Source organism: Ambystoma mexicanum, chromosome 7q (assembly GCF_040938575.1).
Source record: "Ambystoma mexicanum isolate Mex_15411 chromosome 7q, UKY_AmexF1_1, whole genome shotgun sequence".
Lineage (NCBI taxonomy): Eukaryota > Metazoa > Chordata > Amphibia > Caudata > Ambystomatidae > Ambystoma > Ambystoma mexicanum.
Genome location: NC_090941.1, coordinates 333,698,642 through 333,720,729, shown reverse-complemented (window position 1 = coordinate 333,720,729; position 22,088 = coordinate 333,698,642). Strand labels below are relative to the sequence as shown.

At 42.0% G+C, this 22,088-nt stretch overlaps 1 long non-coding RNA gene across 1 annotated transcript in view; it reads left to right on the top strand.

Moving 5' to 3' along the window:
- The window catches only part of LOC138528638 (uncharacterized), a 342,934-nt gene extending 326,211 nt beyond the window's left edge, over window positions 1–16,723 (top strand). Inside the window, exons 3-4 of the long non-coding RNA XR_011284192.1 lie at window positions 7,556–7,657; window positions 13,387–16,723. This is a non-coding gene — a long non-coding RNA (uncharacterized lncRNA). The remainder of the gene's footprint in view (window positions 1–7,555; window positions 7,658–13,386) is intronic.
- The last annotated feature ends 5,365 nt before the right edge of the window (window positions 16,724–22,088 follow it).

Below are 22,088 nucleotides of genomic sequence, written 5' to 3'. Positions count from 1 at the left end.
ATTATAAGTCAAAGGGACTGCGAATCTGAACATAAAAATTAGACGGCACCGTCTGAAACATCCGGTGATAGTTGTGACTCGAGAGGGCACACCTTGTTTACTGGGGAACAATCTCCTGAGGTGGTTATCACCTCTGATCGACTGTGTAAACAAGGTCCTCTGGACTCAGACTAACCGCCCTATACAATTAGAAATGAGTACCAATTAAATAAGCCTGATTGTTACCTGTCACGTAATTGATACATTTTCTGAGAATGTATAGTTACATTTCAAGAATAACCAAGTCCCAAACATAAATGTCATCTCTGTAGGAGAACAAACTGGTGATGGGAACCCTTCCCCATTCTTCATCACCAACCTTCCTATCAGTTTTAAGTGGCAATACACACTGTAAGGAAACACCCTACAATTTTACACCAGTCCAAAATCAGAAGAAACATTGAGTCCTGTGAAACCAGACAAGGAAGAACCTCCTCAAAGTCTGACAGACATTCAGAAAAAGGGTGATCAGATGTTTTTCCTCATTCAGTTAAAAGAGGGGAAGGAATCGGTGCTCACCAGAGTATGCCTGAATAATGGCTGGAGCTTCATCAGTGAATAATTATTAAGGAAACTCCCAAAAGTTCAGACCATTCCCGTATTTAAATTAATTGACAAATGGGAAGTAGGTCTGGAAACCTCCAATCTCCAGACTAGCAGGTATATGCTAAACATGTCCATTGTCAACAAAAACATATAACATAATTGTTGGGTCGTGAGAGATGTCCCTTCCACCTTTTATCAGGCAAGTGACATTCTCAACCGATTCGCAATTGAGTTGGACCTGATTAATGAGCCTTGTGCCGATTGGCAGATAACCCCATGGGCTTTGACAACACAAAAGTATTCTAGTTGGCTCAATTGCTGACTTATCTGGTTGAAGTTCAAGTGCAAGAATAGGTTACCATCTCTGCGCAGGGGCAACAATTTGATCTCCCCCTCAAAATAAAGTGAGGACAGAATGCATATATAAATCTAAATTACCATCTCCAACAAGGTTTGTATTTAATTCTGACACCTCTATCAGACCTAGAACATGACACAATTTGAATATTGGTGGATAACACCAACCCTCAAAGTATCACTTTGGGAGCAGACACCTTTATATGATTGGTGGGTGATGCCCAAAATGATTCTATTGATTTAGGTAATTAAATCATGAGACCAATCCCAAATGACTATTTTGAACTCAGCAACGGTATTCCTCCAGAAATTATTTTTACTAGGCATGTGGTGTATTTCCGAGTGTACTCTTCCTGCCCCTACAGTGTGCAAGAGGTGACATGTGACATTAGGAGGGAGGAGGTTGTGTTCCAAGTCAAGGACCACTACCTCCAATCCCCTGTCCAGGTCAAAACCATAAAAAAGAGATCTCTCCACCCAACTGCAGGATACCATTGAAATTGCCAAGCCTGAGGTCTTCCCTAATTTGAAGCAGATGGTCGAAGAAATGATAAATCTTGCTGATGCCTGTGAGACTGAGAAGCAAAGATAAAAGCTAAAACAGGTCTTCTTGGAATTCCAGCATATCTTTTCAGTGGACTCATAAGACTGTGAACGCAAATCCATTCATTCAACCACCATTTCCACGGACCATGAAATGGCTCTAACGTTTGTGAAACAATACAGGTTGCCTCTCGCATTCAATGGAGTCACTCACAGAGATTATTACCAATTTGTAATCCTGTGGGATAATTTGTCCGATCCACAGTAACTTCAACAACCTGGTACTGGGGATACTCAAACCAAACGGCCAAGGGACACTGTGTGCAGATCTGAGGGAGTTGAACAAAAGGGTCCACATGTCAAGATGGCCCCTTCCCTACATCAATCAGGGACTGGCCCAGATCCAAGCGTCACACCGCCATTGACCTGACCAACGATTACTGCACAGTACCAGAAAGTAGGGAAGACCAGTACAAGCTTGCCTTTATATTCGGGGGTCAGCGGTACATGTGGACCGGAACCTCCTTTAAGTACATAAACTCTGGCAATGAGTTCAACATCTTCCTACATAAGGCCATGCCCAATTTCGGTGAAAGGGTAATTCTGGCCTATGTGGATGAAGTTTTGATCAAGAGCTCAACTTTGGAGGAACATATAGCAGAAATGTCCTACGTTCCAACCCAGTTACTGAAAGCCAGAGAAAAACTGTCCTTTAAGAAGGCACAGTGGCGTAAGACCTGAGTGAACATCTTAGGGCACAACATCATCCCTGAGGGTCTGCATCCCCAGGCGAAGAATTTGAAAGCCTTATTGAAATTAAAAGACCCTACCACCCTGCGATAATTAAGAGGCCTTCTTGTACTCACTAATTATAGTTGGAAGTTCAGTAAAGACTATGCAGAGGTCACTCGACCCTTGGTCCATTTATTAAAGGCCGCAGTCAAGTGGGAGTGGTGTCCCAAACAATCCAAGGCAGTTAAACAACTGAAAAGAAGCCTTTCCCAGGCTCCTTGTTTGGCTTTCCCCATAACGAACAAGGAGTTCTTCTTGGAGATGATATTCTCAGATCCTTGTCTAACAGAGGTATGGTAGCAAAAGAAAAAACAAGGTCAACAAAGTCATCTCATATGCGAGCAAGACTTTTTCCTCTGTGGAGGAAAAATTCAATGACTGCGAGAAGACTCTCCTGGCAATGGTATGGCATTGAAAAATGATGGCCCATTCATCCAGGGGGAGCACATCTTTGTCGAGACTCCTCACCAACCCTTGCAATATCTCCAAAGTGACAGAATCTGGGCTGGGAACGTTAATAATTCCAGAATTACTTCCTGGATTCTGTCGATGCAAGGCTTTCCTGTGGAAGTCAGATATGGCCAAAACAAGAAGAGTCCCCTTGCGTAAGGGTTGGAAGACTTGCATGATTGTGCTCAAGAAAACTGTCTTGAGGACGAAAGTCTAATGACCAACAACAACATGGAGACATACTTAACTTCCCCACACAAGTTCTATGATGAAGACGTGTTTCAGGGAATACCCACAGTTTATGTGGATGGGTTCTCCTACCATGTTGATAGCAACAGGGAAAAATAACTGATGGCTGGCATTGGGAATGCCTGTGTGAATGATACCCAGGAACCCTTTGCTGGTATAAATAAGACCTTGAAGTAGTCAGGCTGCAGAGTTGATGGCCGTTTATCAAGCAATCCTCACTGTGGTGCACCACCAACTTAATGAACTGGTCATAATCATTGACTCTGATTATGTCAGGAATGGGTTTGTGGAGCATGTGATTAACTGGAAGAATTGAGGGCTGCTTTCTGCCAACAACAAACACCTAAAGCATGCCAAACTGATCCAATCAATTGCCGATCTGGTGACCTTCAATTAAATGACCATCTATTGGAAGAAGATAAGAGGTCATTCCAAGATAGAGGGGCCATATAAGAATTGGGAATTACCTGGCTGACCAGCTGGCTAAAACCAGAGCTCTGCAAGGGGATTTCATAGAAAAAGAATCCTTGCTGCCGGGAAATCCAAATTGTTGCTGTCACCAGGTCACAGACTTGTTCCAACAGCGAACTCTCGACTGCCGAGTAGAGTCAAGATACCCCAGAAGCAGATTTGATCACTCCACTGAAAGAGGACATAATCATTTGGAAATGCTATTGACACATTGAAGACCCTGTGAGCTTTCCTTTAACAGAGTCGGATTATCCTGGTAAAGAGAACCTCTGTGTGTGGATGAAGTTTTCCAAGATGTTCAGATCCAAGGCAGTTTGTTGGTAAGGAGAGCCCTATCAAAAAATGTGGTTTGCCCGTGGTGATTAGTAGCGACTCGGGCAATAATAAGTAGAAAAACACAAAAGGAGTAGTGCTGCTACTAAGAAGGCTCAACCCAGTTTCATCATCGTGTGAAGCAAAATATTATAATTGTGTCGGGGAACCTTTTCTAATTTTACTAATGGAATATATTCCAAAGTGAATAGCCCATGAAATTGTCAAGGAAGAAAAACACAAATAAGGGGCTGCATCATAAATATAATTGATTGTATTAAGACAAAATAAGGTTCTCTTATATACACTTGCATATAAAACAAAATTCTAAACAGAAGACAGAAACATATATTAGGGTCGCAAACAGAACAACATGAATCATATTCTGGTCCTTGAACTAATGTGGTTTTAAGGAAAATCAAAATCACAACATAAAACGTGAAAAAAGCACATATAATGAGCACACCTGTGAATTTGCACAATATGGTGCTTGAAAACCTATATTATAAGAAATACCCAGATCAAAATATCTGGTGTGTGGACTTTTCTAATTTGCATACTTCATCATGAATTATTCAGATGCCTAAATAGTTCCAATAATCATATATCTGCCTGGTAAATTTTGCAGGAAGAAATTTTGCAGTAAGGAGAGCTCTATCAGGTTGTGACCAGTGGGTGGTACCTACCTCATTCCGAAGCCTGATGTTAGATAATGCCCATGACGCATCCACTGCCAGTCATAGGGGGTTTCACACAAAATTAGAAATCTTGAGTGAGGTTGCCTATTGGCCACACATTGGCCAGGAACTCAACACTTACCCAAAGGGTTTTCTTTTGTGTGCTCAATTTCAACCCAGTTCACTCACACACACAGCCCCCTACAAAAAAGGGGAATGACAATGCCTGGTCAGATTTGCAAGTCAATTTCATTGGGCCAGTGATTCGCTCCTCTAGAGGAAATAAGTACATGGTGACGGTGATATGCTTGTTTACAAAGTGGTTAAAACATTTTCCAGACTATGATTGTAAGGCAGAGAATGCTGCCCACATAAATGATCAACCACATTGTCTCTCGTTTCGGCCTCGCGCAAAGGATTGAATCAGACCAAGGAAGACATTTTGCCAGTGAGGTGATGGCGAAGATGTGGGATATTCTAGGGGTAAAAAGAAAAGTCCACATTGCCTACTGCCGGTCTCAACCAGGGGGGTGGGTAGAGAGATACAACAGAACATTTTTGAGTATCTTTAAGAAGTTTGTGGCAGACTCTGGACCCAGTTGGGACATCCAATTAATGCTTGTGCTGATAGCTATCAGGTCTACACCATCTTCTGCAACAAAGATGTCTTCATTAGAGCTCATGACCGGATGAAAAAGTGTGTTACCGCAGCATCTGCTCTATAGGACACAGGAGCAGGCACTGATAAAGGCATCCACTACTCATGAGTACATTGCAAATTTAAGGAAGCACCTCCAGTATGTTTTTGTGTATGTTCAGCGTAATTTTGAAAAGTCCACTGAAGGAATGAAGACCTATTATGATCTAAAGAGCACCAAGAAAGAATATGAAGTAGAGCAAGGTTGTCCAACATACGGCCCGTGGGCCACAATGCGGCCCTCCGAGCCATTTCATGTGGCCCACGAGGCTGTACAGACAAAGAAAGGAAATCCCAAAGGACCAAGCCGGCATGGGTTGTGATTTCCATTGGCTGAGAAACAGCCAATGCAAATACTGTTGCCATGCAAGGTATGTCATAGTAAAAAAAAAAAGAAAACCTTCTATGGTTACAGTATTTCCATTGGCTGTTTCTCAGCCAATGGAAATCACATATGGGTTGAGTGAAGGTAAGGTATATGTGCCAGCGGCACCACCTTCACACTTATGTTCCAGCCAGCAGCCCAGCCCATCCCAGCATCACGCCGGTGACCGAGTGAGGTCTGGTAAGTTTACTTTTCTTTCTATTATTTTTTTTTTGCAGGCCACGGCCCAGTTTATTTATTTATTTGTTCAATGGGGCTGTTATTTATGTATTTATTCCACATTTGTCGGATCCGTAGACCCGATTAATTTATTTATTTCCGCAATTTTGGCGGACCCACATTGCAGAAATAAATAAATTAATCGGGTCCACAGACCTGACAAACATCGAATAAACCCGGCCGTGCGTGGCGGGAGTTACAGGCCCGGTTTTTGTTTTGCCATTCTGTGCCATGGCAGTAACAGGCCACGGCCTGGTTTATTTATTTATTTGTTCAATGTTTGTCGGGTCCATGGATCCGGAAATAAATATGTTTATCGGGTCCACAGACCCGACAAACATTGAATAAATAAATAAACAAACCAGGCCGTGCGTGGCTGACCACTGTTACTGCCTCTGGTGCCCCCTAAAAGGGGGCACCAGAGGCAGTTACAGGCCCGGTTTTTGTTTTGCCATTCTGTGCCATGGCAGGGACTGTTACTGCCTCTGGTGCCCCCTGTAAGGGGGCACCAGAGGCAGTAACAGGGCATGGCCTGGTTTTATTTATTTATTTGTTAGATGTTTGTTGGACCCATGAACCCGAAATAAATACATTAATTGGGTCCACAGACCCAATGATAGCTCAGTGGGTTAGAGTCCAATGCTGCGCTGTGTGTGTGATCTGCATGTTCGAATCCCAGCAAGGCCATCTTAGCCTTTCATCCTTCTTAGGTCGATAAATGAGTACCAATACAGGATGGGGGATATTGTATGCATATTTGTTCTATAAAAAAGAGATTTAGTGTCAGTGCTATAGTTATACAATAACATTATCATTTGGCCTTGGACGTCTGCTGCCACTCATTATTGATACATATGGTGATCCATTCTTGTAGGAAATGTGTTCACTGTTTGTCGGGTCTGTGGACCAGATTAATTTATTTATTTCCGCAATGTTGGGTCTGACCAACATTGCAGAAATAAATAAAATAATCGGGTCCACAGACCCGATGATTGCTCAGTGGGTTGAGAGTCCAATGCTGCGCTGTGTGTGTGATCTGCATGTTCGAATCCCAACAAGGCCATCTCAGCCTTTCATCCTTCTTAGGTCGATAAATGAGTACCAACAGGGGTTGGGGGATATTGTATGCATATTTGTTCTATAAAAAAGAGCTTTAGTGTAAGTGCTATATACAATAACATTATCATTTGGCCTTGGACGTCTGTTGCCACTGATAGTAATTTGACAATATGGATCTATACCCAAAGATATTATTAATACGTATGGTGATTCATTCTTGTAGGAAATGTGTTCAATGTTTGTCGGGTCAGAGTAATTTTATTTCTGGGCCGTGGCAGAGGACTGTTACTGCCTCTGGTGCCCCCTGGACCAGTCACCTATGGTAGCAGACATACAGGCTGCAATGGATCTAGTTGCAGCTCACTAATTTTGCCCCCTGCTCTTCATGAACCGCCATAGTTGGTCAACCTAGTGGTGTCATCAGTAAGCAAATTTAGGAAGGGCACAGAGGGGGCCAAAGGAAAAAGTAGGGGCCATGGTCAACATAGATACAGAATATTTACTTGGCAACACTGGTGAAAACTATTATCTGCACAGTGAAGTACCTAATCACCAGTGCCATGGTAGAGGTTCAAAGTGGAATTGATATATACTTTGGGAAAGAAGCATCGTGAAAGAAATTGCGCCTCCCCACTTATATAATGGCATTATGTGTAGTGGTTAATAGTCTTGCCTTTAATTTGCAGCACTACAAAGCTTGAAGACTCTGGCAACAAGCATGACATAACAAATAAAACATGTTGTTGTTCTCCTCAACAGGCATAACTTGTTGGCCACCTCCAACTCTATCAGCTCGCCGCAGCAACGACTTTTCCGGTTTACCTGATACTATCGCTGACCTCCCTCTCTGCCCTCCACCAGGTAAGAGCACTATCCTCCTAGTTTATCTGCGTTAGAACAAAGCTGACAGAGCAATGATTATTTTTTCAGTGGCATTTTAGTATTTCATCTCCCTCTGGCTGCCTGCCACGTGAGAATAAGAGCATTCCTTTGCATTAATTTGTATTTAAGTAGCATCACAAGGGTGCCACAGCCTGTTCCACACCCACTCCCACTGACTTCTATATCACATGCCAAACACTGCTTCTCTACAGGCATTGTTATAGATTTGTGGGACAATACCATGAGTGAGGCTTTTTTTAATCATGCCATACATTGTGGCCCAATGTTCTGGCTATATTAAAACCACATTATTACTTAGTAATACAAGTAAGTTTGAATTGATTTTAATGTAATGGGCCTGTGACAATGTAGTTTTCACATGACTAAAACCTACCCAACTCTCAATAGTTGGTGAATCAGAAGAAAATAAAGATTGTTGCTGAATGTCGTGTTTTCAAGGATAGTTGGGCCAAGGATTTCTTTGTGTGTGAACAAAAGGGGAACATCCTGTGTCTGGTTTGGCAGGAAAAAGTAGCTGTCTGCAAGGAATACAATGTTAAGCGGCATTATACTACAAAACATGCCACTGAATTTGACAACCTGATTGGTCAGATTAGGATTGATCGGGCGAACTCGCTGAAGCAGACCCTGATCCGGCAACAATCGTTCTTCAAACTGGCAGACAGAACTCTGAGGCAGCAACCAAGATAAGTTACTTGATATCGGAGGCCATAGCGAGGAGAGGGAAACCATTGTCCGATGGAGAATTTGTCGAAGATTGCTTGGGAATATTGACATCTGTGGCATTCCCTGACAAACAAGCAATGGTGGAGAAAATCAGTCTCTCACATCAGAAAATTGCTAGACGAGTAGATGACCTATCATCAAACATTGCAGACACACTGACGAAAAGATTGGATGCCTGTCAGTTTTACAGCTTGGGGGTGATGAAAGCACAGATGTGAATGATACCGCTCCACTGGCGATCTTTGTACGAGGAGTGACCAAAGAATTCCAAATTGTTGAGGAACTACTTGACCTATGTTCAATGAAAGGCAAAACAACAGGACAAGACATTTTCAATGAAGTGAAAAGTGTCTTGTTGAAATTCAATCTGCCAGAGGACAAACTCTGTTGTCTGACAACTGATGGGGTCACTGTTATGATTGGCAAACGCAATGGATTTGTCAGTTTAATGGCAAAGTCAGTTCCCCAGAATGTCATCACGCATCACTGCATCATTCACCAGGAACAACTGTGCACAAAGGCCCTGGAGATGACGCATGTGATGGAAAAGGTTGTTTCTACAGTGAATTTCATAAGGTCAAAAGTGCATAACCATAGATAGTTTCAAGCATTTCTTGCGGAGATGGGAGCAGACCATGATGATGTGATCTACTTTTGCCAAGTTCGTTGGCTTAGCAGGACAGCCACACTATCCAGATTCTGGTCACTGCTTAATGAAATTAAAACATTCATGACGTACAAAGGGAATGATGTCAGCTTCTTGGGTGATGTGAGCTGGTTGAATGACTTGGCATTCCTTGTTGACATGACAAAATATCTTTCTGCGCTGAATATAAAACTGCAAAGGAAGGATCAGTTTGTGAACAGGCTGTATGAGCACATCCATTCCTTTGTTCATAAACTGGAATTGTTTCAGAAACAGCTGAATGAAAAAAATGCTACTCATTTCACAGTACTGATGACTAGATCTGCTCACAGCATCAACCATGACAAGTATTCTGCACTGATTGGGAATCTTTTGAATGAATTTAAAAAACGATTTTCAGATTTCAGGGAGCACAGTGATGAGCTGAAGATGTTTGCAGACCAATTTGGTACATGTCACCAATGCTCCTGACATGTTTCAAATGGAATTAATTGACATGCAAAGTAATGGTGACCTGAAGAGAGCCTTTTCCGAACATACCCTGCATACATTTTATAGTAAATACATTACATGGGACTCTTTCCCAAATTTGTCTAATCATGCACTTCGGTTCATTGCACTTTTTGGCAGCACGTACTGCTGTGAACAGCTTTTCTCAAGATTGAAGAGCATAAAAAAAAATCAAGATCACTTTTGACAGATGGACACCTATCTGGAATACTCCGCATTGGCACATTAAGTGTGCCAGCGGATATTGAGAATTTGTGCAAGCAAAAACAATGCCAAGTGTCACACTGAACACATGTGCAGTGTTAGTAGAATTGTTGGACTTCTTCTTAACTGTGCTGAATGCTTTACAAGTTGCAACTTTAGAAGTTACTATTCATGCTTCATGCAATAAAAAAAGTCTGTCATACTTTGAGTTTGTGCTCACATCACGTTTCTTCAATTGGGTTCAGATTTGGGTGATCAATTTTCCAAATTTTATGCTTCTTTCATTACCACAGAAGTAATGAATGTGTATTACAGAGATAAGCTGCCATATGTTTTGGGCACACTGCGCAGGCTGCATCAATCATTAATAAAGAAGTAATGATTGTGTATTACAGAGATAAACTGGCATATGTATTGGGCACACTGGAAATGCTCAGGCAGCATCAATCATGCTTTGTACAGGACAATGCTGTCCTAAATTGGGAACAACCAGCATAGACATATTGCTACAGAGGCATATTTTGGGCACAACCAGCATGCCAATCTGTTACATCAGTGACAGTGCAGTCTTACACTGTGGACACATTGATCATTAAAATGTGCTGTGTTCTACAATGTTCTTGTCTGCTGTTGGTGACATGGAATGTGCATGTTCCCCTTTAGAACTGATTGTAAAATTATGGCTTTTTGGCCACTTTTCCTGCTGTAAAATGCACCAAACCCTCCCTAGATCGTTATAGCTCCCTCGCTACGCTCAGTCGCCCCCACTGTTTCAAAAAAATATCAACACATACACACTGGTCTAAGAAATCACAAAAAACTAACCTTTGATCACTGTCCCTGACACCAAAAGCTATCTTTGGGACTGCATGGCTATCACTGCCAGTGATGCTATTGTGTCAAAGGTCACACACCATCGATTTTGAATATACTGCTTTGGGTAAGGGTGTTGACTTTTGGCTCGCTGGCCCACCGGCCCACCGGCCCACCGGGTGAAAAAAAGTTCATGCTTCGGCCCCACATTGAAAAAGGTTGGACAAGCCTGAAGTAGAGGATAAGGTTTACTTGTACAATTTTCAAAGGAATCAGGCCAAGGAGCGGAGATTTCTCCCATCTTGGTGTGGTGCCTTTGAAATTGCAGATAAAATATCATCTGTTGCCTACAAGATCCGCATCCCAAAAGGAGAACAGACAGAAGAAATATCGATCCACATAAAACATTTGAAAAGCTGTCACCCCAGAAATGCTTTAAGACTGATGGAGGAGCCAGATGAAAGTCGAGCATAGGAACACTATGAAGAATGAAAAAATAGGATGGAAACTAAGACGAGTATATATATATATATATATAAGCAGCCATACCTTGCACCACCACCATACACTGCTAACACTAACAACCAGGACAACAAAGATGACATCACAAATGTAATTGATGACATCACTGATGACATCACATACGACACTAATTGTGATGAAAAGTCCCTACAAGGGGTTGTCTTTATAATATTGGTAACAAGATGTCAGGGGTGATTGGGAGACCTATCCTGAACTACTTAATGTATTGAAGAATGTACTCATCTAAACAAAAATTTATATCGGTGTGTTGCTGTTAATACAGGAACCTAATGATTCAGACACATACGCAATGGCTGCAGCATGCACCATAGAATTACAGTATTTCTAATCTGGTAATTTTGGATAGTAAAATAATGAATGCTACCATATCAGAGTTTAAAGTAATGTTAAAAATTGAATAAATAGCTAATAATTCAAGACATAGTACATACTTGTGTTAGTACAAACAATACATATGAAAACCCACAATGCATACAAATCAGAGCACATACTGGGAAAATAAAGTAAGCAAGAAAGAAGCAACTTCACCAGAAAATGTCAATAGCATAAAAGTTTATCATCATGTATACAAATGAATTGAGTGTTTGAGACCTGCTTATTGCCCTATATATATGCACCATGAGGTGAGACCAAACCTTAAGGAAAGTACTTTAAGAACATACAAGAAGGTTAACATCTAGATATATAACACATTTTCAATGTTCATATTCTGACTGTCAATTAACAAAACCGCTTGATGTAGATATGTTAGTGAACATAAACAAGTGGCCGAGATATGTGATGTCATCAGTGATGTCATCGATTACATGTGTGATGTCATCTTTGATGTCCTGGGTTTTAGTCTTTGCAGTGCACAGTGGTGGTGCGAGTTATGGTTGCTTAGCTTACCATAACTGGCATATTTCTAAGGTTTCTCTGTTTTACTTGTAGCCATAACATCCCTTTAACAAAGTTTTTTCATTGAATTTCATAGGTTTCTTTATTAGTGCAACTTAACCATAACGTCACTTTAACAAAGAATTTTCAGTGAATTTCTTGGGTTTTTGTTAGTGCAACTTAACCATAACATCTATTTAACAAAGTTTTTTCAGTAAAACAAACTCACCCTCACCCCCCTGCAAGCGAAATGATGACCACAGACACCAAAATTGACTGCACCATCAGCAGCATTTCCAACCCCTTTTTTTAACCTATATAAACTGCTCCACATTACCTTCATTGCACTTCCCTACCATTTCAACACCTTCTTTCAGCCATCGAATACTGCCAAGTGTCTTTTCCAAGCTGCCCTTTCACGCTGCTGTTTGCAAACTACTGTAGTGTCTGCAGAGAGATACAACTGTCCAACCTTTTTCCACCCACAAAAATAGCCCCGTATCATCTTTTTTTCACTGCCCCGCCCTTCTCAGCCCCTGTTTCCAACACCAAATAACACCAAATGCGTTTTAAAGACTTTTCCTCCACTGCACTGTCCGTGGACACCATTGACTGTCCATGGATCCAACATGGCGGGCATTTCCAAAACCCTGACGCCCCTTGTGCTTTTTGCCATCCAGTCAGTGGGCACGTCTGATGTCTGCAGAGCTCACCTCGGACCCTGGACCAACCGGGTGACTGTCCACGCAGTGAACAGGGAAGTGAGTCTGCAAACCAAACCCAGATAGCAACATTTTTTTAACCTAAATTTTGGCCATTAAAAAAATATAATGTATGGATTTACACCAAATTTACAAAATCACGCTTTCAGGACCAAGCCGACACTACTGCCTCATATTTTGTGAAAATCCGTCCAGCAGTGTGCGCTGTAGGCAAGAACAAATTTATATGTACATTGCATCCATGGGAAAAACCATACATCTTGGGACCCCCCTTTAACTTTACCCCACCTTGACGAAATTTCACCACACATCGCAGAATCAATCTGACGGGCCATATACTTCTTTTACAAAGTTTCGTGAGGATTTGTCCGGGGGGGCAAAGTTATAAGCCACCCATAAAGCTCTCTTCCTATGGGTTGAGCAACTTAACCATAACTACAGTGCCGCTCTCGCACGCCCTGTAATAAAAGAGAGTCATTTATGTGGTGCTCATGGGGAGAAAGAAAGAAAATAAATAAAATGTGTTTTGTGAAATGGTGAAAATGTCTTTTTATTCTAGTATGCTGTTGTGGTTGTCCAATCTTTCTACATCTTCTGGGGAAATTTCTGTGTAAAAGTACTGAACGTCTTTTTCTTTCTATTATTAGAGAACCAACCTCCTTAATTTCCAGCCTGGAGGCATGAGGGGTTTACGGTGAGGGCCCCAGGGACCTCAGAAAATCTGGAAAAAAAGGCGGTGCTGTGCCACACACTCCAACCCAAAGACGGAAGGAGAGGCTGTGTGCCCACTCCCTAATGCAGGAAATTGCGTCTAATGAAACCCCACTATGCCCTGCTCTTCCCCCCAAAGAATCATGGAGAACAGGAGGGGGCATGTGGGGTGTATTGAAAGGCCCTAGACTGAAGTCCCTTTCACATGAAAAGCTAGATTTTTCAATACTGATACAAAAACGACTTTGCATGTGTGATTGAAAATGAAAACTGGAGGGCCATGTGAAAAAGGTCTACCTGTCACTACCCAAGGAAAAGCAGCATTTTAATTCACAAAACAAGAAGAAAAATCAAAGGCCCCTTTTACATGAAAAGCAGGATTTAAACACTGCCACAAAAAACGGCTAGGCATGTGTATTTGCAGTTTTAATGTGAAAATGGTACCACTGCTAACTGGAACAATGTCGGGAAAAAAGAAATGGTGTGTGTTGAAAAATGTAATGTATAATATATTTTGCATACTAGCACACTTGCTTTGCCTTGTATATATGTAATATTATCTGCACCCATGTATTTATGCTGTATTCTTTACAACGCTTTTGTTTTTGTAACCGTGAATAATTATGATACCGTACATGTACATATATTAGATTCTGTTTAGCATATTTTCATGCTGTGTAACCAAGAATTGATACCCTATATGTACATATATTAGATTCTGTTTATCGTATGTTCATGCTGTGTAACCAAGAAATTGCATTATCTTGTACTGCGCCCAGATACCTTTGGGTGAGGTGGGCATTATGAATAAACACCAAACCAAACAAAATATCAGTGACATTTAAAAAGCCACTTTGTTTTCCATGGAAAAACTTCTGTAGGCCAGAGGCAGACCCTTTTGCCAGCAGTTGGACACATGTCACAAGGAACTTCCACACTGGAAGGCTGGCATCCTGGTGTTTACAACTACAATAAAATGGGGCTTGCTCTGGAAGATGTTCTTTACACTGGCTGTCTCTGCAGGACAATTTCGCCTGGCTGATGCAAACAACAATATAGACAGTAGGTGCGTAGAGGGGAGCTGGGAAGACAATCCATTAAGGGAGCCTGAAACTCCAACTTCAAACAGGCAACCAACTTCAAAGAGCAAGCTGCAAAACAATGAAAATAATACAAACACTGGTTACAGCCTTACTGAGTGAGACCACATGGCCTGAAGGCAGGAGAGTTGCCATTTGTCCCACATAAAGATTTACAATTCATTTAAAATGACTATTATAACTTAGGACTTTTTCCCAGCAGCCATAAGGTGGTGTTTCTTCATTTATGTTCCATTTTTTGAGTAGTTTCCAGGCGATTTTGGAGATATAAAATCATCCACCTATGACGCAGGGAACTGTAATGGCCATCTAAGATGTGTTTCTGGCTGATCTGAAAATGTTCTAAATGTGAGAGTTGGTGAATGGTTGGAGGGTAAAATTAGGACTATGGGTAATAAATTACATATTCATAACTGTTCTGCTTTATACAGAAATGGCAGAAAATTGCCTCATGCACATGCAACATGGTGCAGACCTGGCTGCTGTCTTATTTATTCCCCATGATTAGCTGAATCAGAAAATGTGTATATTATGGCAATTATTAGTAAAATTATGAAGTTTTGCCACATAACTAGTTTGTGCCAAAAATGTGACATGAGAACAAATGGAGCTTGTGAATTAAGCTGCCATATGTCTGCTCCAGACTCTTAAACAAATCTGTAGAGAGGGGCTGGAGTGGGGTGGAGAGAGAAGGGTAACTCTCCAATCCTAGTTGTGACAACTCTGGCAGGGTACTTCCCCAAGATTGCAAAATTAGTGGTATCATTGCTGCTATATAAGGGGGACTGCACTAGAGGAGAGAAATTTGCCATCAAATGAATTTTGCTGTAACTTACAATCTGACAGTTGCAAGGGAACTCCAGAGGAGATTGCTGAGAGTGCATTTGGGTGGAGCTATCTATTTCTAGGAAGGCATAAACACTGATTGGGTCCTATGGTGGAGAGCGGGATGCCATCCTTGAAAGTGGAGTGACCAGACCCCTGTCCTATCTTTCCAGAGTGTCCTGACATGCAGCTAGCTGGCCTAAACTTTAAACAGAGGATTTTTATCTAAGTAGAACCGAGGCCTGGGAAACTAAAAGGTATGGGAGTCTGCTCGCCTTAAATCCTTCCCCTTTATAGAGGTTCAGGGGGTATAACTGTGTAGATCCTTAGCCTATTTAACTAAAAATATTAATGTACTTAATTCCCCAGTTGGTGGAATACAACAGGGTGCTCTTTGTTAAAATATGAAATTAATTAAACAAAGCTCACTTCCTAGTATGTGCTGAAAAACTAAACTATAGTCTATAATTTAATTGGGTAATCCTTTTTGTCCTGTTGACCCTGACTTCTTTAAGGAAGGGGTGTCTTTTTTTCTTAAATCAGTCCAACCTTTTTGTCCAACTTTCCCCTAACACAGGCCTTTTAGTGGAGGGGGGGTCTGAAATCCCAAATTCCCCAAATCATTACATTTATTCTGTCCGATTTCCCCAACACAGACCAAAGTGAGGGGGGGCTGAAAAACAAACTGCTAAATCACCCTGTGTTTATTTTAAACTAAAAGTGTGAGTGAAATCATATTTGTCATATGTACTTGTACCAATCTTGAAACCCTACTAGTAGCCTTTTAAGCCTGCAGGAAAATCAAAATCACACAGCACTACATTTCTAATTGTTTTGGTTGTTGATCAGTTCAATTATTTCTTGCAGTGAAATTGGTAGAAAGCAAAGAATTGGAATTTGTTTTTTTTTCTTAACTAATTTGTATAATTGATTTGTGTTACAAGAAGTTAATGGTGAAGCACAAAGATGGTGGCGTCTGTAGTTGTGTGATTTCTATTACCTTTAATTTAAATAAATACAAATATACTTCCTTTACACCGGCCTAGTTCTTGGCTCATTGGTAACTCAGGGGGAGGGACCCAAGGGGCATGATATTTCTCTGAAGTAGGGCTGAATAAAATAATCTGTTAAACTGTTTTTTGTGTAACATCTTGAGTGGCGAGGATGGTTTCTCAATAAACAGTTAGATATAGCAGTGCCAAATAATGACCTGAGTCGGTTGCAGATAATAAACACAGCTCAGTGAATTGCAAATTGCTTTAAAGTGTAACCCGACCGTGCCATTTCACAAGTACTGAGCTTTAACACAAACCTATGTGAGTATAGAAACAATAATGTACAAACACAAATAAAGCTGTCTTTGATTATTGCCCGCGTCTATCAAATTGTGGCTTGTTAATGCATTTAATCATTGTGCAAATATGAAGCAAAAGTAAACAAAATAAAAATCTTATGTTACTTCTGTAAATTCAAAACAGACAGAAACGAGTAGAGGAGAGGGGAGTTTTGGCAGCAGTGTTAGCGGTACAGTAAAACTAGATCGCTGAGGTGATTACCTTGTCACTGGCAGAACAATATCATTCTGAGAAGACAAACGCATCTACCATATATGAGCCCACTCAGAATTACTGAGATTGCTTTCCCTAATCCTTCACTGAAATTCTGATCCTCCACGAATGTCTGCATAAGTAATAAAGGTAGATCGATTTTACCAGTGCAGACAGGTTGGCTGCCACGTCGTTTCTAATGATTCACAATCGTAAAAAATGTATAAAGTCAGTTTGTGAACTAGTAGAGACCTGCAAGTGATTGGCAAGAATGCGGTGTGTCTCTGTGGAGTAGCTTTAAAGATTGAAACAGCACTGCAAGGTATACTTGTCTATTCCCGGCTTTGCATCCATGGATCCCTAGTAGCGTGTGATAGTTGACTTGCGGTCACACTTACCTGTTCACCTGTTCAACCAGTTTTACATTTGTGTCTACCTCATTATCATAGAGACTCTGTGTAGATATGCCATTAATACATTGTTATTCAATTGTTATGGTTTGTGGTTGTATGAGCACAGTTTCAAAATAGCACATTGGAAAATAGTGCAAGTTAAAGGGATACCTAAGAGCTGTGTGGAGTCTGTGTAGCCATAACCTACATCTTTACAATGAAAAGATGTTGCAATGCTGTAATTGTGCCTCATAATTACACCACATTATATCTGGGCTCTACTAACCCCTCTCTGAACCCTCGCAACTCAGGGTCGCTGCCACAGCTAGGGAAATATCAGGCGGTACCCTCGGCACCATGAGAGGCATACACAATTGCCTTTAACAAGGAAGGTAACCATGACGATAATAATATCTCTTTTTCTTATAGCCCTTCATGGCAAATTGCTCTCACTTCTAAGCACTGAAATGATAGCTGATATTTTTACCGAATTTAATGGCACTGAATTTATCAACCTGTGAAGTGAGAAGGGCTGAGTTGGCCTGGCTGGGATTTGAACTTGCAAAGTGATAGATTGCCCTCTGTCAGAGGAGAGCACTGAGTCTGTTAACTTTTCCCCTGGTTGGAAGACTGGAACATTGCCCGTTTTCCTAGGGTGTCAAAAAAAATATTGTATGTAAATATGTGCTCTGTAAAGCGCTTTGGATTAAGGTGCTATATAAATAACACATTATTATTATTATTATTATTATTATTATTATTATTATTATTATTATTATTATTATTATTATTATTATTATTCCCACACAGAGGCATCGGGGAATACTATTATTATTATTATTAGTAGTAGTATTTTTATTTATGTATACTCCACCAACTCACCCCCATAGTTGTCTCAAAGCACATCAACCATGTTAGAGTGAAGGTGTATTGACTCCTGCCTGGGGACAGCAGGACCGTGTTCTACATAAGCTGCACTGACCTGAAAAAGCTGTGATACAAGAATTCAGAGATTTGATGAAGGTAAATGTAGTGTGGTAACAGGTGATCGCTAGGAGGAGATTGCTGTATTATAAACATATATTTAAAATCAGGGTGTGTGCGGTACTCGAGATGAGTTGCATGTCCTAAGTATATTGTGGAATTGGTTGACCAGGGCCATCCCAATGGATGGGCAGCATCTTGGCAGACTTTTATTTGAATGCATTCTTTTTAGTATGCGCAATCGGGCTTTGGATAACATTGTGCGCGATTTATAGAAAATGCGCATAGACACCGCAAAGTACTCTGCGCGTAATACCACTTTGCGCATACCTGCATGCAAAAGCATGTTATGCATGATCCACTTATTTATGGAATTTGAACCGCAAAGTAGACCTAGCCGCAAATAGGGGCTGGAATGACCACAACACACACCCACGCAAAGCAGATCTAGTCACATATACCAACCTTTTGCATTCTGCATCCCGGCCATCATGCACCCGATCAATACTGTCATCCCCCCACAATATAGGCAGGACCGAGGTGACACTGCATACGGTCCCAGGTAACTCCTAACTGCACCCCGAAGGAATATGTTACGTGTCACATAACTGAAGTTGGTCAATATGCCATGCAAACAAAAACAAATATTCACTTTCCATAAATTGCTTTTTTTATTTTATTGAGTATATATTATATGATATGATATACTATGATATGATATGATATGGCGTTTATAACGCACCCATGCACAAGTGCTTCAAGGCGTGACGAGACAGGGAGGGGAAACAGAGAGAAGACAGACAATGATCCTACTAGGCCAAGTGTCATTCTGATTGGGCAAGTGCGTGGGAAGGGGGCAGGGACAGTGCGGTACAAGATGATAACACTAAGTAAGTAACGACCTCCATGTGGCAAGTGCATGGGTTAGTGCAAACATCAGGTGTCGGGGCTGGTATGTGACTGTAGGATACAGAACAGTCCCCAAGTGCGGGGTTTGCCCAGTGGGCAGTGCAGGTGTGAGATGCTGGCAGGGGAGGGCCCGAGATCAGAGGGTATCCAGGTAGTCAATGTGATTCAGGTTTCAGTCAGGAGGTCAGCAGAGGAGAGGAGGAGAGAAATCCGAAGTAAAGAGAAAGGTTTTAAGGTGCTTCCAGAACCGGAGGTGGTTCGCTTCAAGTTTAAGGGAGGCAGGGAGGCTGTTCCAGAGGGAGGCACCGGCCAAAGAAAGAGATCTACCACCCACACATTGCTTGGAGAAACGACTGACCCTGGGGTAGTTGGAGGCAGATGAGCGGAGAGCTCGAGAAGGAAGATATATAGGAAGGCAGAGTTGAAGGTATTGAGGACCCAGGCCCCAGAAGGCATAGGTGACACTGCATACGGTCCGAGGTAACTCCTAACTGCACCCCGAAGGAATACCTTACATGTCACATAACTGAAGTTGGTCCCAGTGAATCTGCGTGCGAACCCCGTAAATGACGGCTGGACCCTGCTAATCTGCATTCCCCTAACTTAAACTGGCACCGTAACTACGTACTGTCACGCTTAAATTGCTACATGAAATCTACCTTTGCATGTTGGATCCTATGCTCACAGTACTCTGTGTCGCCTATCATGTGGCAGTGAGTCCACAAGGTTTGCATGTAACTTTTCCCGACATGGGGTTGCATGTTGGGTTCCATGAATTTGGTTTGGTTTGCGCTTGACTGAGCATGCGATTACACTGTGTGACCCGTCCCTCAGCACGCCCACGTTCTTCCTAATTTTTCCGGGAATATGGGGAATATGCATGTCCCGCCCCATATTTATTTCACTCCATAGGCCCGTCCCTTCACCTCTTTGCGTTTCGCATAGGGCGCCTGACTGCTCGCGAAGAGATGATGGAACTGCGCAGAGAAATGCACGGAAAGTCCCTTCCATGAATTTACGGATGGAGTTCTGCGCACTGACTAGTGCGCAAAGTTACTTTTAGGCATGAAGAAGATTCTGTAAATCAGGCCCATAGTTTTCAATGCTTTGAGTTAATGTCATTATACAACAGCTAAAAGAGGAATCATCATTGGAAACATTTGACTTTCCTTAGAGAAAAGTTGAACATGTGACTGTCATGTCCTCAGATATTGTGTATCGAGTGCTTTAGGCAAGCTCATCTATTTTGCAAGACATAAGCCACATAGTTGTGTTTGCTTGGACCCAGGGGAATCGTTACAGCACCTTTGAACCAATGCAAGTGACATTTTGCATGATTCTAGCACTGAGGTAAATAGTGCACCAGTGTCTAATAATTGAGGGCTGGATCACATAAATTGCATTAATGATGGGGGCAACGTAGTGCCAATATTTGCACAGGCCAAAAGTAGCAAAATGTAGTTCTTTCAATTGTTATTCAGAGCAATTGTGTCTGCACTGGTCGCTCAGTTCCTTGCCATTTTTACATTGTTAAACCAATGTAAATATCAGTCCAAAATGGCTGGTCATCTAGGCAAAATTGCGATCCAGGCAATTAATGTTTGCCTTAATCCGCATACCGCACAGTATTAGCACTCGGGAGGACATTACAATGTTCACAAAAATGCATTGAAAGGAAGCCTGATTACATCAGTACAAATCCTCTGTAATGGAATGCCTCGTTCCATCAGGAGCCGATGATACCACACAAATATGGTTAGCGCTTGTTTTCACAGTAAATGTTACTACATAAAGGATTTGCAGCGTGGTTGTTCCAGCACTCTGCTGGCATTTACAAGAACACCCCATTGTGGCAGGTTCTGTGAAATATGCCATGCAAACAAAAACAAATATTTGCTTTCCATAAATAGCTTTTTTTATTTTATTGAGTCTATATGATATGATATGGCATTTATAACGCGCCCATGCACAAGTGCTTCAAGGCGTGACGAGGCAGGGAGGGGAAACAGAGGGAAGACAGACAATGATCCTACGAGGCCAAGTGTCATTCAGATCGCACTAGTGCGTGGGAAGAGGGCAGGGACAGTGCTGTACAAGATGATAACAATAAGTAAGTAATGACCAGCATGTGGCAAGTGCATGGGTAAGTGCGGACATCAGGTGTCGGGGCTGGTAGGGGACTGTAGGGATACAGAACAGTCCCCAACTGTGGGGTTTGCCCAGTGGGCAGTGCAGGTGTGAGATGCTGGCAGGGGAGGGCCCGAGATCAGAGGGTGTCCAGGTAGTCAATGTGATTCAGGTTTCAGTCAGGAGGTCAGCAGAGGAGAGGTGGAGAGAAAGCCGAAGTAAAGAGAAAGGTTTTAAGGTGCTTCCAGAACCGGAGGTGGGTCGCTTCAAGTTTAAGGGAGGCAGGGAGGCTGTTCCAGAGGGAGGCACCGGCCAAAGAAAGAGATCTACCATCCACACATTGCTTGGAGAAACGACTGACCCTGGGGTAGTTGGAGGCAGATGAGCGGAGAGCTCGAGAAGGAAGATATATAGGAAGGCAGAGTTGAAGGTATTGAGGACCCAGGCCCCAGAAGGCATAGGTGACACTGCATACGGTCCGAGGTAACTCCTAACTGCACCCCGAAGGAATACCTTACATGTCACATAACTGAAGTTGGTCCCAGTGAATCTGCGTGCGAACCCCGTAAATGACGGCTGGACCCTGCTAATCTGCATTCCCCTAACTTAAACTGGCACCGTAACTACGTACTGTCACGCTTAAATTGCTACATGAAATCTACCTTTGCATGTTGGATCCTATGCTCACAGTACTCTGTGTCGCCTATCATGTGGCAGTGAGTCCACAAGGTTTGCATGTAACTTTTCCCGACAT